At 43.9% G+C, this 19,004-nt stretch overlaps 1 protein-coding gene across 1 annotated transcript in view; it reads right to left on the bottom strand.

Moving 5' to 3' along the window:
• Positions 1 to 18,763, bottom strand: part of Fam222b (family with sequence similarity 222 member B) — an 88,158-nt gene extending 69,395 nt beyond the window's left edge. The window contains exon 1 of the mRNA XM_004664625.2: positions 18,650 to 18,763. The gene's annotated coding sequence lies outside the window, so the exon portion shown is untranslated. The remainder of the gene's footprint in view (positions 1 to 18,649) is intronic.
• Positions 18,764 to 19,004: the final 241 nt, after the last annotated feature.

The raw sequence follows: 19,004 nt of genomic DNA, 5'->3' as shown, positions 1-19,004 counted from the left end.
AAATCCATCTATCTCTGCCTCCCGAGTGGTGGGATTAAAGACCTGTGCCACCACAGACTGACCTGGAACTCGCTCTGTTGTCCCAAGGTGACCTCAAACTCAAAGGATCCTCATAACTCTGCCTCCTGAGTGCTGAGATTTAAAACGCACACTGGAGTGCCAAGCATGGTGGTGCATGCCTTTAATTACATACAGCATTTGGGAAGCAAAGGTAGGAGGATTGCTGTGAGTTTGAGGCCACCCTGAGACTCCATAGTGAATTCTAGGTCAACCTGGACTAGAGTGAGACCCTACCTTGAAAAACAATAAATAAATAAATAAAATAAGTGCATTGGGGCTGGAGAGATTGCTCAGGGGTTAAGGTACTTGCCCACAAAGCCTAATGACCCAGATTCAATTCCTCAGTACCCACATAAAGCCAGATGCACAAAATGGTGCATATATCTGAAGTTCATTTGCAGTGGCTGGGGGCCCTGGCATGCCGATTCCCTCCCTTTCTCTGCCTATCTCTTTTCTCTCTGCTTGCAAATAAATAAATAAGTTTTAAAAATGTTTTTATTATTTGAGAGAGAAAGAGGTAGAGAGAGAGAGAATAGGTATGCCAGGGCCTCCAGCTGCTGCAAATTCCAGGTGCATGCACCACCTAGTGCGTCTGGCTTATGTGGGAATTGAACTTCAGTCCTTTGGCTTTACAGGCAAGCACCTTAACCACTAAGCCATCCCTCGAGCCCCAGAAAATAATTTATTTAAAAAGTATGGCCAGGTAGGTTGAAACATGGCTTTAATCCTAGCACTTGGGAGCAGAGGTAGGAGGACCACTGTGAGTTTGAGGCAACCCGGAGACTACAGTGAATTCCAGGTCAGCCTGGGCTAGAGCAAGACCCTACCTCAAAATAACAAAAAAAAAAAAAGAAAAAAATCATTAACTATATGTCACTTTATTTTAAAATCATCAATACACAGGTCTCTATACTATAAATAGTATATAAGATCTCAATTGAGCTGTCAGCAGGGTAAAGTATTGAACATGACAGCCTTCTTACCACTTAACCCTTTCAGTTTTTCCTTATCAGTTTTAGACTATATCCTGATTTCCTTCTACTGTTCCTATTTTTACAGACTAAGAAAAATTTAGTTCAACAGGTTCAAATTTCAAGCAAGTTCCAAGTACATTATACATGATGCCAGTGATTCTATATTTAGATACAGGTGTGGAACAAGCAGAGCTAGTTTTACCTAAAATGATATTATATCCCTCTTCAAATCTAATTGAAACCACCACCTAACCCTGCACTAATATCTTAATAGTGTTTACTACAATAAATAAACATTTATTAGGATAGGGAGATGATTCAGGAATTAAAGGCTCTTGCTTGCAAAGCCTGCTAGCCCATGTTCAATTCCCCGCCACAAAAAGCTGGACAGGCATTCATTTACAGTGGAAGATGCACCAATACACATACAGGCATGCACGTACGCAAGTATGCAAATAAATAAAAATGTTTTACATTTTTTGTCAAGGTTTTTGTGTTTCTGTTAGTTGGCTGGGATGCTTTATAGACACAGTTAACAACAGTTCTTATAAACATTCAGTATTGTAATACCATAGAGTGACATTCATATCTCCCCTTGAACCAAAAAAACAAGAGGATAAAAATGCTGTCATAGGCTAGGCATGGTGGCACACACCTTTAATCCCAGCACTTGGGAGGTAGAGACAGGAGGATCGCCATGAGTTTGAGGCCACCATGAAACTACATAGTGAATTCCAGATTAGCCTGGGCTAGAGTGAGACCTTACATTAAAAAAACAAAAAATAAAAAAATAAAAACTCCTGTAATAGGACTGGAGAGATGGCTTAGCAGTTAAGGCGCTTGCCTGTGAAGCCTAAGGACACATGCTTGGCTCTCCAGATCCTACATAAGCAGAATGCACAAAGTGATGCAAGGGTGCAAGGCCGCAATGCACACATGTCTGGAGTTCAACTGTAGTGCCTACAGGCTCTGATGCACCAAGTTTCTCTACTCTTCCCACCACATTAAAAAATAAAATAAATCCTGTAATAGGAACTCCCTAAAGTAACATGTTAATAAATCTTTAGGGAAATATGTCTTTATTAAGAAAAAGATTTGGGCTAAAGAAATGGCTTAGTGGTTAAGATGCTTGCCCACAAAACCTAAGGACCCAGGTTCAATTCCCCAGAACCCACTTAAGCCAGATACACAATGTGGCACATGTTTCTGGAGTTCGTTTGCAGTGGTTGAAGGCCCTGGCACATCCATTCTTTCTTCTCTCTCTCAAATAAAAATTTTTTTTTAATATTTTTTTGGTCATTTTTTATTTATTTATTTGAGAGCGACAGACACAGAAAGACAGAGGAAGAGGGAGAGAATGGGCACGCCAGGGCTTCCAGCCCCTGCAAACGAACTCCAGACACGTGTGCCCCCTTGTGCATCTGGCTAACGTGGGACCTGGGGAACCGAGCCTCAAACCGGGGTCCTTAGGCTTCACAGGCAAGCGCTTAACCGCTGAGCCATCTCTCCAGCCCTCAAATAAATTTTTTAAATGTAATAAGAGAAAAGAAAAGTGCTAGCCAGGTGTGGTAGAGCACATCTGTAGTCCCAACATTCAGGAGGCTGAAGTAGGAGAATCACTATGAGTTCAAGGCCAGCCTGAGACTACACAGTAAATTCCATGTGAGCCTAGGCTACAGCAAGACCCTAACCTCAAAAAAAAAAAAAAACAAGGGCTGGAGTGATGGCTTAGTGATTAATGATTAAGGTGCTTGCCTGCGAAGCCTAAGGACACAGGTTCAACACTCTAATACACATAAGCCAGATGCACAGGACAGCATTCATCTGGAGTTCATGTGCAGTGGCTTGAGGCCCTGGTGTGCCCTTATTCTCTCTCTGTCTCTCTCCCTCTCTCTCTCACACACAACTAAATAAATAAACAAAATATTTTTTTTAAAAAAGATCCAGGTGTGGTGGTGCACCCCTTTAAACCCTAATAATTGAAAGGCAGAGGTAGCAGGACTGCCATGAGTTCAAGGCCACCCTCAAACTACATAGTGAATTCCAGGTCAGCCTGGGCTAGAGTGAGACCCTAACCACAAAAAAAAAAGGAAAAGTGCTTAATTATTAATACATTCTAGAAATTAAGGTTGTAATATATTTTCCCATATTCTAAGCTGTTCTGTTCCTCAAATAGTATTTATAAAAAAGAAATATCACCTTTCTCAAAAGGAATTTAAGCCTCTAGCAGACATCATGTTGTTAGTTTTCACAACATCCCAAAAGGAGCTATTATTTAACATTTATATCACACTTAAACTTGCAAAAGTGTTTTACAATTATTTTCATTAGTAGTCATGAGAACAACCACCCACCCTGAGCTAAACTGGTCCTGTTATCCTCATTTGACAGCTGAGAAAACTGATGCAGCCTAAGGCTAAGATTAATAACCCTTATCTACTTTTTTAAGGCCAGGGATCTACCCCTTAAAGCTGCATTCACTCATCTGTTATCTATATTACTTATAACACTAATAACAGTAGATCTTTAGCGAGTAGGAACCCACCTAAAATACTAGTAAAAAGTACTAAGACAGGGGCTGGAGAGATGCTCAATGGTTAAAGGCACTTACTTGCAAAGCCTGACAGCCTGGTTGATTCCCCAATACCCACATAAGGCCAGATGCACCAGGTGGTACATGAATCTGGAGTTTGTTTGCAGTGGCAAGAGGCCTTGGTGTACCCATTCTCTCCCATCCCTAATAAATTTCATAAATCAATATATTTTAACTATTTTTATTTATTCATTTGTAAGCAGAGAGAGAGAGGAAAGAGAAAAAGAATCAGGGCACCAGGAGATCCAGCCACTGCTAATGAACTCCACATACCTGTGCCATTTTGAACTGGTGTTATTAGGCTTTGCATGCCTTAACTGTCAAGCCATTTCTCCACATATAATATATATTTTTAAAGCACTAGGATATTATAATACTTTCAACAAAGCATATAGCTATATGAAAGACAAATAGATGTTGGTTTAGTAACAATGACAGGGAGTTTTTTGAAGTCATTGGGCAGAACTTGGGCTGGAGGGATGGCTTAGCAGTTAAGGCACTAGCCTGCAAAACTAAGGGGCCCAGGTTCAATTCCCCAGGACCCCTGTGAGCCAGATACACAAAGTGACACATGCTTCTGGAGTTTGTTTGTTTGCAGTGACTGAAGGCCCTGGCATACCCATTCTCTCTCTGTCTTTCTCTCTCTCTGCCTCTTTCTCTCTCAAATATAAATAAAACTTTAAAAATATTTAAAAACTAAAAGAAATTGAGCAAAACATTATGGCTTGTTCTTATAATCCCAGCACTCCAGAGGCTGAGGCTGAGGCTGAAGTGGGAGGACTGCTGCAAATTTGAGGCCAGCCTGGGTTAAATAGTGAGTTCAATACCAGCCAGAACTACAGAGTGAGAACCCATCTTTAATTGGGGGAGGAGAGCTAGAAAGATGGCTTAGTGGTTAAGGTGTTTTTTTGCAAAGCCTAAGGACCCATGTTGGACTCTCCAGATCCCATATGAGCTAGATGCACAAGGTGACGCAAGCACGCAAAGTCATACATGTGCACAAACTGTCACACAGCTCTGGAGTTAAAGGACAGTGGCTGGAGGACCTGGCACGCCTATTCTCATTGCGCATCCCCCCTCCGGCCTCATAAAAAAAAAAAAGAAAAAGCTGAGCATGGTGGCACATGCCTCCTGGCACTTGGGAGGTAGGGGGATTGCTGTGCATTCAAGGCCACCATGAAACTACATAGTGAATTCCAGGTCAGCCTGGGCCAAAGTGAGACCTACCTTGGGAGGAAAAAAAAAAAGCCCAAACAACAAAGTCACTGAGAAATCAAGCTGGTACCTGACAGAAAACCCTCTCCCTGTAGACCAGAAAATTGAAAGCTGGGAAAAAGCTACACTGTGTGCAGTCTTATGTGAGACAGAAGTCATCAGTGGTGAAAACAGTGGACACTGGAAGCCTCAAGTTCGGCCAGACAGGCCAAATGACTAAAAAGTGCAATAGTGGCATGTCTGCTCTGGGGGAAACCAACTGTTCTTTAGTTGGACTGAAGGACTGCTCTATGGGAGGGAATACATGCTTAGTACTGAAAACCCAATCAATAGCCTATGACAGGGGAGGTCATGAGCCTTAGGGGTATAAAGCCTGCTTGTGTCTGGATAAATGTATATATTATTCTCACCAAGTTGCCCTGAAAGCACTAAAGTTAATGTTCATATTCATATATTAAAACTACTCTCGAAGCGGGAGATGGCTTAGCTATTAGAGCCTTTGACTCTGAAACCAAAGGACCCCAGTTCGAACCGCCAGGACGCACGCGAGCCCGAGACACAAGGGGGCGCTCGTGTGTGCTAGGGTACCTGGTGTGCCCATTGCCTGTATGTGTCTCTTTCTCTTCTCGATCTCTCGCTTTCTCTCTCATAGTTAAAACTACTCTTACTTCTGGCTAGAGAAGATTCTCTTTTTCAGATGGAATGACCACTGGGATGACCCAAAAGGCAACATAGTGCAGGAAAGAAGAGACAGAGGAATGTCCCGCACTGAAACATCTCACACGTGGCAAGGCTCAGGGTCCACTGTGGTGGAAAGAATTTAACAGCCAAAGGAAGGGTACCAGTCCTTACCTGCAACTGTCTGGACAGAAATTGGCCTTGATATCCATGACCTTGCAGTGCCCAGCATTACCTACACAAGACTCTCATAATAGGAGAAAAAGATGATGACATCAAATTAAAAGACAGCCTAATGGGGAGAGGGAGCAGATATGATAGAGAGCAGAGTTATGAAGGGGAAAGTGGTGGAGGGAAGGGAAATACCCTAACTTGTGTTATCTGTAAGTATAGAAGTTGTCAATTAAAAAAAAAAAAAAAGGGCTGGAAAAATGGCTTAGCAGTTAAGGTGCTTCCCTACAAAGCCTAAGGACCCAGGTTATATTCTCCAAGTCCCACATAAACCAGATGCACATGGTGGCGCATGCATCTGAATTTTGTTTGCAGTGGCTAGAGGCCCTGGCACCCATTCTCTTTCTCCCCTTCTAATAAATACATAAAAATAAAAAATAGGGCTTGAGGGATGGCTTAGCAGTTAAGGCGTTTGCCTACAAAGCCAAAGGACCCAGGTTCGATTCCCCAGGACCCAGGTTAGCCAGATGCACAAAGGGGTGCACCCATCTGGAGTTCGTTTGCAGTGGCTGGAGGCCCTGGCATGCCCATTCTCTCCCTCTCCCTCTTTCTCTGTCAAAGAAATAAATAAAAACAAAAATATTAAAAAGAAAAAGAGGGCTGGAGAGATGGCTTAGCGGTTACGCGCTTGCCTGTGAAGCCTAAGGACCCCGGTTCGAGGCTCAGTTCCCCAGGTCCCACGTTAGCCAGATGCACAAGGGGGCGCAGGCATCTGGAGTTCGTTTGTAGAGGCTGGAAGCCCTGGCGCGCCCATTCTCTCTCTCTCCCTCTATCTGTCTTTCTCTCTGTGTCTGTTGCTCTGAAATAAATAAATAAATAAAATTTTTAAAAAAGGCAGTAAAATATTTAAAAAAAGAGAAAGAAGTTACGCCAAATTATGCAGATATAAAAACTAACAAAAATGAGTAAAATGTGAATAAAAATGGAATCATGTATGTCCATAAAGAAAAAAACAAACAGAAAAAGGCCTGATGGGCATGGTGGAGCATACCTGTAATCCCAGCACTAGGGAGGCAGAGGTAGGAGAATTTCTGTGAGTTCAAGGCCACCCTGAGACTACATATATTTTCACTAACCTTCACTTTATTCCACAATGTAAAATAATGCTCCCTAACACTTAGTGCAGATATATGTCATAGCACTGATTGTTAAATTGGGGGGAAAGGGCTAAGACAGGATCTCCTGTATAAGAGACTAGCTTCAATCTCACTATGTTGCAAGGATGACTAAAGTTTTTGTTATTGTTTTGAGGGAGGGTCTCACTCTAGCTAAAGCTGACCTGGCACTTGGTAGTCTCAGGCTGGCCTCAAACTCACTGCAACCCTCCTACCTCTGCCTCCCAAGTGCTAGGATTAAAGGCGTGCACTACCACACTGGGACCAAAAGATGATTTTTTCTTTTTGAAAGCACACACAGAGAGAAAATGGGTGTGCCAGATTCACACACTTTGTACATCTTGCTTTAAGTGAGCAGTAGAGAATTACACCCAGGTATGTGAGCACTGGAGAACTGAACCCAACTTGGTAGGCTTTGTAGGCAAGTGCCTTAACTGTTGAGCCATCTCTCCAGCTCCCAAAGGAAGAATTTTAACTAGCACCCTCACTGACTGCTGAAAACCTGTGAATTGACAGCAAAGGTTGGCTATGTGTATACCTCAGTGGCTGTTTTGTTCTTTGGGGATGGGCTTAGGGAAAGGTATTGTTCATACCTTAATTATCATTCACAGAAACTGTCATGGTCTGAAGAGACTGGCCTCAAAAAAACTAAAACATTTTTTTTTGTTTTGTTTTGGTGCTAGGTTGCAAGACCAGGTTATCATCTTAGCTAATGAATAACTTTTAAAGTTACCTATATGTTCCCATGAAATAGTATTTTCCAGTGCTGTGACCAAATAACTTCTAAAGTTACCTATGTTCCCATGAAATAGTATTTTCCAGTGCTGTGACCAAACCACCATTTTATTTATTTTTGCAGTATAAAGGAATGAACCCAGGGCCTCATACTTAGTACTCAAGCCCTCCACCACTGAGCTATATGCCCAGTCCCCAAACCTGACATTTTAAAATGGAACCATTAAATCTAATTACATCCTTTTCCTCCCTCTATTAAATTTATCTTTAATAAAGAGTTTAGCTGGGTGTGGTGGCACAGACTTTTAATCCCAGCACTTGGGAGGCAGAAGCAGGAGGATCGCCTTGAGTTCGAGGCCACCCTGAGAACTACCAAGTGAACTCCAGGTTAGCCTGGGCTAGAGAGAGAACCTACCTTGAAAAGCTTAAAAAGAAAAAAAAAAAAGAAAGAAAGTAAGTCTAAAAAGAAAAAAATGGCTGGAGAGAATCTCAACAGTTAAGGTGTTTGCCTATAAAGCCTACGGACCCAGGTTCAATTCTCCAGGTAAGCCAGATGCACATGGTGGCACATGCATCTGGAGTTTGTCTGCAGTGGCTGGAGGTCCTCCTGGTATGCCCATTCTCACTCTCTCTCTCTCCCCCCCACAATAAAAAAATAAAAATAAAAATGTCTTTAAAAACAAAGTTTATTATTTTTCCTTTTAAGTTATACTCCTTTTCACTCTAAATCACAGAACACTAAAAGAGACAAAATCATCCTTTTAAAGGCAGTGAAGAGCCAGAAATAGATATTAAACACTTCTCTAAGATACCACTCACCTCTCACCAAAACTACAGTGACTTCACACTATCACCTCTTTGGTCAGCTGTAAAGTTTCAGCCCTTGCTCTGGCCACTTTACTTCTCACATTTACTGTCGTTTCTCAATTTTTTTGTTTTTTGGTTTTATTTTTGTTTTTCGAGGTAGGGTCTCACTCTGGCCCAGGCTGACCTGGAATTAACTATGTCATCTCAGAGTGGCCTCGAACTCACGGCAGTTCTCCTGCCTCTACCTCCCAAGCACTGGGATTAAAGGCGTGCGTGCCACAATGCATGGCCTTGTTTTTTCCTTTGTTTTGTTTTTTGGAGTAGGGTCTCACCACTCTAGCCCAGACTAACTTGGAATTTACTCTGTACTCTCAGGATGGCCTTGAACTCATTGTGGTCTTCCTACCTCTACCTCCCAAGTAAATTCCAGGTCAGTGGGGGCTAGTATGAGACCCTGCCTCAAAAAAAAAAAAAAAAAAAGTCAGACTTTAATCCCAGCACTCAGAAGGCAGAAGTAGGAGGAGCACCATGAGTTCAAGGCCACCCTGAGAGTACAGAGTGAATTCCTGGTCAGTCTATGCTACAGCAAGAACCCATCTCAAAAAACCAAAAATAAAATAAAATAAATAGGAGTTAGGGGCTGGTGAGCTGGCTTAGCAGTTAAAGGCTTGCCTCTGAAGCCTAAGGTCCCTGGTTTGAGGCTTGACTCCTCAGTACCCACGTAAGCAAGATGCACAAGGTGGCACATGCCTCTGGAGTGTGTTTGCAGTGGGTGGTAGCCCTGGTGTGCCCATTCTCTCTCTCTGCCTCTTTCTCTCTCTCTCAAATAAATAAATAAAAATGAACAAAAATTTAAATAGGCTGGGCGTGGTGGCACAACCCAGTACTAGGGAGGCAGAGGTAGGTGGATCTCCAAGAGTTCGAAGCCATCATGAGACTACATACTGAATTCCAGGTCAGCCTGCACTACAGTGAGACCCTACCTTGAAAAACCAAAAATAAAATAAATAAAAATAAACAGGGCACAGTGGTACATACCTTTAATCCCAGTACTCAGAAGGCAGAGGTAGATCACTGTGAGTTCAAGGTCAGCCTGAGACTATATAATAAATTCCAGGTCAGCATGGGATAGAGAGTGAGACCCTACCTCAGGGGGGGAGGACATATTGTTGAAGACACCACATGCTTGGGCTACAGGTCACTGAGAAATCAAGCTGGAGCTTCACTGAAAACCTCCTCCCAATGGACCAGCTAACAGAAAGCTGGAAAAAGCTATGCTGCATGTAGCACAAGGTGAGAGAGAAGTCATCATTGATGATACAAAACGGTGGACACTACAAGCCGTAAGTCTGGCCATCCAGGACAAATGCGTCAACAAGTACAATAGTGGCATGTCTGTTATTGGGGAAACCAACCACTATCTAATTGGACTGGAGGGTCGCTCCACGGGAGGGAATACATGCCTGGTATGACAGGAGAGGTCATAAACTGGAGGAGTATTACATCTGCTGGTGTATGGCTAAATGCATATTTATGCTCACCAAACTGACCAGTAAGCACATTTTTAAAATTTTTACTTACTTATTTGCATTCAGAAAAAATAAGCAAGAAGAGAGACAGAGACAGACGTAGTAAGTGTTTCTCTTAACATTCATAAACATGGGGCATGGAAGCACACACCTTTAATCCCAACATTTGGGAGGCAGAGGTAGGAGAATCACCGTGAGTTGGAAGCCAGCCTGAGAATATAGAGTGAATTGCAAGTCAGCCTGTGCTAGAGAGACCCCCTACCTCAAAAAAAAAAAAAAAAAAAAAAAAAAAAAAAGTTCATACACACACACATATTTTGGTTTAAAAAGGTAGGGTTTCACTCTAGTCCAGGCTGACCTGGAGTTCCCTATATAGTCTCAGGGTGGCCTCAAACTCATGGTGGTCCTCCTATCTCTGCCTCCCCAGTGCTGGGATTAAACAGTGTACTACCATGCCTGGCTTCCCGTATTTTTTAATTAATTTATTAATTAATTAATTTATTTCAGAGACAGAGAGGGGGAGAGAGAGAGAGAGCGCGAATGGGTGCATTAGGGTCTCCAGCCACTGCAAACAAACTCCAGATGCATGCACCATCTTGTGTATCTGGCTTTATGTGGGTCCTAGGGAACTGAACTGAGGTCCTTTGGCTTTGCAGGCAATCGCCTTAACCACTAAGCCATCTCTCCAGCCTCCATATATTTTTTTATGCTTATTCATTTATTTGAGAGAGGATGGGCACACCAGGGCCTCCAGCCACTGTAAACAATCTCCAGACACATGCACCACCATGTGCTTCTGGCTTTGAATGAGTACTAGGGAATCCAGACCCGGATTTTGGACTTGGCAGGCAAGAGCCTTTACCCATATACTAATGCTACTCTCACTTTTGGGTTAGTAAAAATAAAATAAAATAAAAGGCCGGGCATGGTGGTACATGCCTTTAATCCCAGCACTCCGGAAACAGAGGTAGGAGGATTACTGTGAGTTCGTTGCCACCATGAGACTACATACTGAATTCCAGGTCAGCCTGGGCTAGAGTAAGACACCGCCTCCAAAAACCAAAATAAATAAATAAATAAATAAATGTATAAACAGGGCTGGAGAGATGGCTTAGCAGTTAAGGCACTTGCCTTAGAAACCAAAGGACCTAGGTGCAATTCCCTAGGACCTACGTAAGCCAAATGCACAAGGTGATTGGAGTTCGTTTAAAAGTGGCTCTGGCACACCCATTCTCTCTCTCAAATAAATAAATAAATAAATTTTAAAAGGAGGGGCTGGAGAGATGGAAAGACTCAAGCTTGATTCTCCAGGTCCCATGTTAGCCAGATGCACAAGGGAGCACACACGCCTGGAGTTCGTTTGGAATGGCTAGAGACCCTGACACGCCCATTCTCACTCACTCTGTCTCCCTCTCTAATAAATAAATAAAAATAAATCTAAAAAAAAAAACAGTATAAACAGCTGGACATGGTGGCACAAGCCTTTAATCCCAGCATTCAGGAGACAAAAGTAAGAGGATCACTGTGAGTTCAAGGCCACCCTGAGACTACATAATGAATTCCAGGTCAGCCTGGGATAGAGTAAGACCCTATCTAGAAGAAGAAGAATATAAACAACCAATTTTTTGTGGTATAAAATTAATTCTTTAATTGCACATTTATGTCTTGTGTATCTGTGGGGTAAGAAACCCACACCTTACCAGGTACAATAATCTCATTGTGATCAGGCTGTCTGTGAGGGGCTGGGGCTTAGGAGGACTCTTCAGGGCAGGGTTTTATTTGCATGGCTTTAGGGCCTGGCTGAAGCCTTCACACAGGGTCAGGTCACTGAGTAGTTGAGCAGTCTAGGAGCTACTTGATCTCACAGGAGCAGGGCCCCATTTTTAGGGGGTGAGGAACAACAGGCTGGACAGGCTCTGAGCTCCTCTGCTACAAGTGCCAGCCAGGGCACTGCCCACAATATGTCCCACAGCTGAGCCCATCTCTACCCCTGCGGGTGTGAACACCATCTGCGCTATAAGGCTCAGCTAGCCCAATGCAACAGGAGCCAGGGCAGTCGCAGAGGACAGTGAGTGTGCAGGAGAATGGGCTGGGGCAGCTGGCTGGCAGAGAGGCCACTCTGCAGTTTCCCCAAGGCATGGCAGTGGCAACAGGGCAAAGAGGAATAAGAGAGAGGCGGTTCACTCATATTTTGGTTTTGTTTTGAATTATTTTCATTTATTTATTTCTTTGACAGAGAAAGAGAGAAAGAGAATGGGCATGCCAGGGCCTCCAGCACTGCAAACTAACTCCAGACACGTGCACCACCTTGTGCATCTGGCTAACGTGGGTCCTGGGGAATCAAACCTAGGTCCTTTGGCTTTGCAGGAATTTGCCTTAACCACTAAGCCATCCCTCCAGCCAATAATTTTGTTTTTTTAATTATTTTATTTGTTTAATTAAGAGAGAGAGAGAGAGAGAGAGAGAGAGAGAGACAAAGTGTATGGGTGCACCAAGGCCTCTGTCCACTACAAATGAACTCCAGACACATGCTTCAGTTTCTGCATCTGGCTTTACATGAGTACTCAGGAATTGAACTCAGGCTGGCAGCCTATGTAAGCAAGTGCCTTTAGCAACTGAGTTATCTCCCCCACATCATAATTTTGTTTTTAAATAAAAGAATCTGAAATGGGCCTGGTTGCACATGCCTTTAATCTCAACATTCAGGAGACCTCTGAGGTAGGAGGATTGATATGAGTTCCACCCAAGCCTGGGACTACAGAATGAGTTCCAGGTCAGCCTGGGCTAGAGTGTGATCCTAAAAAAAATAATAAATAAAACAGAATCTGTTTAAATTTCCCCTAAAACAAAAAAGATTGCTTTTGTGTGTGTGTGTATGTATGTAGGTGTAAACGTATATGTATATGTGTGTGTATATTATATATGTGTGCGTATAATATATATATATATACATATACATGTATATATATGTATTTATATATATATAATTATTTTTGCAAGCAAAGAGAGATAGTAAGGAGACAGACACAGAGAGAATGGGTGTGCTAGAGCCTCTTGCCAATGCAAATGAACTCCAGATGCATGCACCCCCTTGTGCATCTGGCTTACATGGGTCCTGGGGAATTGAATGAACCTGGATCCTTTAGCTTTGCAGGCAAGTACCTTAAACCATTAAGCCATCTCTCCAGCCCAAAAGATGCTTTTTTAAAAACATGTTTTTTTGGTTTTTTTTTTTTTTTTGCTAGCACAGAGATACAGATAGAGAGTGGGGGCAGGGAAGACAGGAGTATGCCAGGGCCTCTAGCTACTTCAAAGGAAGTCCAGACGTACGCACCATTTGTGCATTTGCCTTATATGGGTGCTGGGGAATGAAACTTGGGTCCTTAGGCTTCACAGGCAAGCATCCTAACCACTAAGCCATCTCTCCAGCCCCAAAGAGGTTTCTTTCCCTTAAATTTGCACATGTGTATGGTGTGTTTTTATGTGTACCAAGTCTCTTATCACTGTAAACAAGCTCCAAGCACAGGTATTCAGCTCTACATGGGTGCTGAGGAATGAAACCAAGCCAGCAAGCTTTGCAAGCAAGCAACTTTAACCACTGAACCATCTCTCAATTCAATAAAGATCATTTTAAGGGGCTGGAGAGAAGGATTATACTATGTAAGATAACCCAGGCTCAGAAAGCCAAACGCCACATGTTCTCCCTCATATGTGGATCCTAGCTACAAATGTTTAGACTTGTAGGAGTAAAATTCAGTAGCAGAGGCCAGTTAAGCTAGAAAGGGACTAGCTCATAATTTTGTTTTTAAGTATTTAAAAAGGGAAGGCAAAGAGGAAAAGACTTAAAGAGAGGGTATTATATATTTGTAAGTAGATGAACAAATTTCTAGGGGTGGAATGGCCTGAGGTCAGGAGAAGAGAATGAGTAAAGGAAGGGTGGGAGGAGGGTTAATCAAAATTTAAGAGGAGCTCAACATGTAGGTGCATGCCTTTAATTCCAATAGGAGGCAGAGGTTAAGAAGACTGCCTTGAGTTCAAGACCACCCTGAGATAACAGCAAATTCCAGGTCAGCCTGGGCTACAGCAAGACCCTACTTCAAAAAAAAGGGCTAGAGAGAGGACTTAGCATTTAAGGGACTTGCCTGCAAAGCCAAAAGGAACAAGGTTCAAATTCCCAAGATGCACAAGGTGGTGCATGCATCTGGAATTCATTTCCAGCAGCTGGAGGCCCTGGCACACCCATTCTCCCTCCCCCCTCCTTCCCTACCTCTCTCTCCCTCTGTCTCTCCTTCCCTCCCTCCCTCTTTCAAATAAATAAATAAAAGTAATAAGATATGAATAAGCCATATGGAAACCTACTTTTTTAGATAATGATGCACCCAAAAGCCATGGATTGTAACTAGAAAAATTTCAGAGCAGGGGTGGGATACCTTCTATCAGCTGATGGCCCTGATGGCCCCAAAACATTACAGACCATTGCCAATGCTCTTGGCTGCCACCAGAACAAGATGGTAAGACCCTATTGCTGAAGACTCCAAATGCTTGGTCTGCAGGTCAATGAGAAATCAAGCTGGAGCTGAGCTGGAAACCTTCTCCCTGTCGACTAGCTATCAGAAAGCTGGAACCAGAACCCATGTAATCCAGACACACAAGGTGGTACATGCACACATGGTGGTGCACACATCTAGAGTCTGACTGCAGTGGCTAGGGATCCTGGTGTGCCAATTCTCTCTCTCTCTCATTAAAAAAAAAAAAAAAAAAGCTGGAGAGATGGCTTAGGGGTTAAGGTGCTTGCCCTTTGAAGCCTAAGGACCCAGGTTCAATTCTCCAGGTCCCAGGTAAGCCAGATGCACATGGTGGCACATACACCTGCAGTTTGTTTGCAGTGGCTGGAGGCCATCAAGTGCCCATTCTCACTCTCTCTCTCTCCCTGTCTCTAATAAATAAAAATAAATCTTTACCCAGGCATGATGGCACATGCCTTTAATCCCAGCACTCAGGAGACAGAGGCAGGAGGATTGCTGTGAGTTCAAGGCCACCCTGAGACTATATAGTGAATTCCAGGTCAGCCTGAGCTAGAGTGAAACCTACCTCAAAAAACCAAAAATATTAAAAATAAATAAATCTTAAAAATATATATGTATATGTATTATTTACTTATTTATTTATCTGGCAACTATCACTTACTATATAAACTACAAATAGTTAAGAGACTAGAAGAACACATAATGTTCTCATCACAACAGAACAAACCTCTATTATTTTAACTTTATAAATAGCATTTACAGACTTGTTTGAACTGACAGAAATCTCCAAAACAAAAACAAACCAAAAAAGAAAGAAAGAAATCTCCAAAACAGGAAAAAATATGTTTAACATTAAAAATACATTTCCAAATATGAAAAATAAGGTAGCTAGGCAAGTTCTAACATTTTCTACCTCTACTTCATCTACCATATATGTAAAGACAGAATGATTTTAGAGTCTGTAAAGGCTTATAACAATAACTTTTTTTGCTGGGCGTGGTGGCACACGCCTTTAATCCCAGCACTCAGGAGGCAGAGGTAGGAGGATCACCGAGAATTTGAGGCCACCCTGAGACTGCATAATGAATTCCAGGTCAGCCTAAAGCGAGATCCTACCTCAAAAAAAAAGTCAACAATAACTTTGGGGGGGGGGGGGCTGGGAATAGAACTCAGGACCTCACAAATGCGGGGCAAGTACCCTACCACTAAGCGATATCAAAAGCCCATCTATTTATTTATTTAATTTTCTAGGGCTGAGAATCAAACTCAGGCTTTGAAAATTCATGCTAGGTAGCTAGGTACATATTCTACCTCTGAGCTACATCCCAGCCATATACCCATCATCTATAGACATAGTTTCTTATTTGTCAGCGTCTCACTATGTTACCCAGGCTGGCCTTGAACTAACTCTGCAACCCAAGAAAGGCTTAAACTCAAGATACCCCTGCCTCACTTTCACATGTAGCATGGATTACAGACCTAGGCCAGCAGGTATGGCTCCAAGTCTCCAGAACTACCCTCTAGGAAAAGATGGGTGTGGTGGTGCATGCCTTTAATCCCAGCACTTGGGAGGATCGCCATGAGTCTGAGGCTACCCTGAGACTACATAGTGAATTCCAAGTCAGCCTGAGCTAGATTGAGACCTTACCTCAAAAAAAACTATCCTCTAGGGCTGAGAATATGGCTCCATGGTTAAAGGTGCTTCCTTGCAAAGCCTACCAGCCCAGGGTTCAATTCCCTAGAACCCACATAGAGCCAGATGCACTAAGTGGTCCATGCATCTGGAGTTTTTTCCAGGGGCAGGAGATCCTGCTATGCCCACACCAACTCTCTTTCTTTCTGTCTCTTTCAAATAAGAAAATATTAATAGAAATTAAAAAAAAAAATCTTGAGCCGGACATGGTGGCACACACCTTTAATCCTAACACTTAGTAAGGAAAGGTAGGAATATACTGCTGAGTTTAAGGCCAGCCTGGGCTAGAATGAGACCCTACCTGAATGGGAGGACAAAAACAACATTGGGACTGGAGAGGTGGCTTACTGGTTAAGGCGCATGCCTGCAAAGCCAAGGACCAAGGTTCAATTCCCTAGTACCTATGTAAGCCAGATGCACAAGGTAGCACATGTGTGTGGAGTTCATTTCCAGTGGCTGGAGGTACTGCATGCATACACACTTTCTCTATCTGCCTCTCACTCTGTGGCTCAAATTTACATATTGTTGTTGTTTTGAGACAGGGTCTCATTATGTATCCTTGCCTGGTCAGAATTCACTATGTAGACTAATTAGCCTTGAATCTTCAACAATCCACCTGTCTGTTTCCAAAATGCTGGGATTACAAGTATACTTTACCACACCTGGCCTTCAAGCCAGTTCTCTAAGCTCCCAATTTTCTCAACTCAAAGTACAATAGTGCCAATTGTGTTACAAGAGACCAGAGTGTCCAGGCAGCATTTAACAGACTGGTCCTCCAGCCAGGCATGCCTGCAATTCCAGCTACTAGGGAGGCTGAAGCAATGTTGTGAACTGAAGGCCAATCTGGGTACAGAGTGAGCTCAAGGCCAGTGTGGGCAATTTAGTGAAATCCTGTCTCAAAAGTAAAAAAAAAAAAAAAAAAAAAAAAGCCTCGGGGGATGAAGAGATGGCTTAGCAGTTAAGGCGTGTGCTTGTGAAGCCTAAGGACTCAGGTTCAATTCCCCAGTACCCATGTTAACCAGATGCACAAGGTAGCACATGCATCTCGAGTTCATTTGCAGTGGCTAGAGGCACTGCCCTACCCATCCCTTTCTAAGGGAAGAAAAATAAAAAACCAACAGAAAGCTAGGGATGTAGCTCAGTATTTTAATCCCCAGTCTCTATTTCCTTCTTCTTGGATCAGGAGATAAAAACCATTTGTGGGCTGGACATGGGCAGATGGCTCAAAGGTTAAGGCACCTGCCTTAGGTTCAATTAAATGTGCCAGTATCCACATAAAGCTGGATGCAAGTGACCCATGCATCTAGAGTTCACTTGCAGTGGCTATAGGCCCTGGCACACCCATTCTCTCTCTCCATGCAAATAAGTAAATAAAATATTTTTAAAAGCCAGGCATGGTGGCAGACGCCTTAAATTCCAGTCCTTGGAAGGCAGAGGTAAGAGGATCCCCATGAGTTTGAGGTCACACTGAGAATAAAGTGAATTCCAGGCCAGCCTGGGCAAGAGTGAGACCCTACCTCAAACCACCCCCCCCCAAAAAGGTTGGTATTTCTACAAATAATCTGCCTATGTAGAAATTACATTTTTCATCTATTTAGATTTATTAACAGCCAGCTTTAATCCCAGCACTTGGGGGGCAGAGGTAGAAGGAGCACCATGAGTCCGAGGCCTCCTTGAGTCTACAGAGTGAATTCCAGGTCAGCCTGGACTAGAGTGAGACCCTACCTAGAAAAAAACAAAAACAACATAAAATAGACTTATAAACATTACACTTCATTTTGACAGAGAATTGGGCATTCCATTAGTAACTGTAAGTTCTAAAAGCTAGTAGTACTGTTGGTGACAAACAGCATCGGCACAACAATCATAATTTACAATTTTCGTAAACACTGTAAGCCACACACATGATGCCTGCAATAGCACATTAGAAGCACGACGTCTTCCAGAGACTACGCAAGGTTAAGTAGGCACTGCCCAAGGTTATCTATCACTGTTGGAATTGGTTTCAAACCTGTCCGACTCCAAGCCCCTAGTTCTCTAACTCAGACCGCTTCCTGGAATTTAAACGGAGGATCCCACTCCCAAGTAGCCCCAGGGCAGAGCAGACCTCGGGGTGACCAGCCCTTCCCTGGCGGCTTCCAAAGCTGGCTTCTCTTTCATCCTCCACCACCCTCCCCCCGCAACCATTCTCTGAACGGAGCGGAAAGGGAGAAGCCACCCAAAGCTCCTGGGGGAAGGGATGAGGACGAACGGGGCAGCACAGGGCACTGGCCCTGCCATGGGTGTCTTCCACACAACGGGGTGCAACCCCATTCCGCCTCCGAGCCGTCCAGCTCCGAGACCGGCGCCCTGCATCCTCACGCCCCGATTTCGCCCATCATCACCTCCGACCGTCCCTCCCCCACGACCCCACGACCCGCAGAGCTCACCCCGCTTAACTACCTCTTCTCACTGCCATCACCCCCTTCCCATGGCCCTTAAACCACCACTCACTGTCGAAGACTGGGCCCGGCCCTCATGGCTGCTCCTTTGCCGCCCGCCGCCTCAGCTGCTCGTCCACGGCCCAGCCCCTCAGCCTCAGCCGCCGCCGTCGGGACTCGCCGGGAGCTGCTCCTGCGCCTGCGCATGCGCGTGCGGGAGCGCCAGGCCCTCTCCGGCAGCCCGCGCCTGCGCAGCCCGGGCCGAGGGCGTCTTGCTCGGTGCCTGACGGGCCTGTGCCTCGCGGCTTCAGGTTGGAAAGGCTGCCCGCGGGCCTTGGCTGCTTGTTAGGTTTCCAGGATTTGGCCGCCCAGGTGGTGGTACAGGCCTGTAGGATACCTTGCCGCGATTACTACGCTGTTGGACTCGG

Source organism: Jaculus jaculus, chromosome 9, assembly GCF_020740685.1.
Source record: "Jaculus jaculus isolate mJacJac1 chromosome 9, mJacJac1.mat.Y.cur, whole genome shotgun sequence".
NCBI classification, from domain to species: Eukaryota; Metazoa; Chordata; class Mammalia; order Rodentia; family Dipodidae; genus Jaculus; species Jaculus jaculus.
Note: the sequence above shows the minus strand (reverse complement) of the source record. Positions and strands in the feature narration are given on the sequence as shown.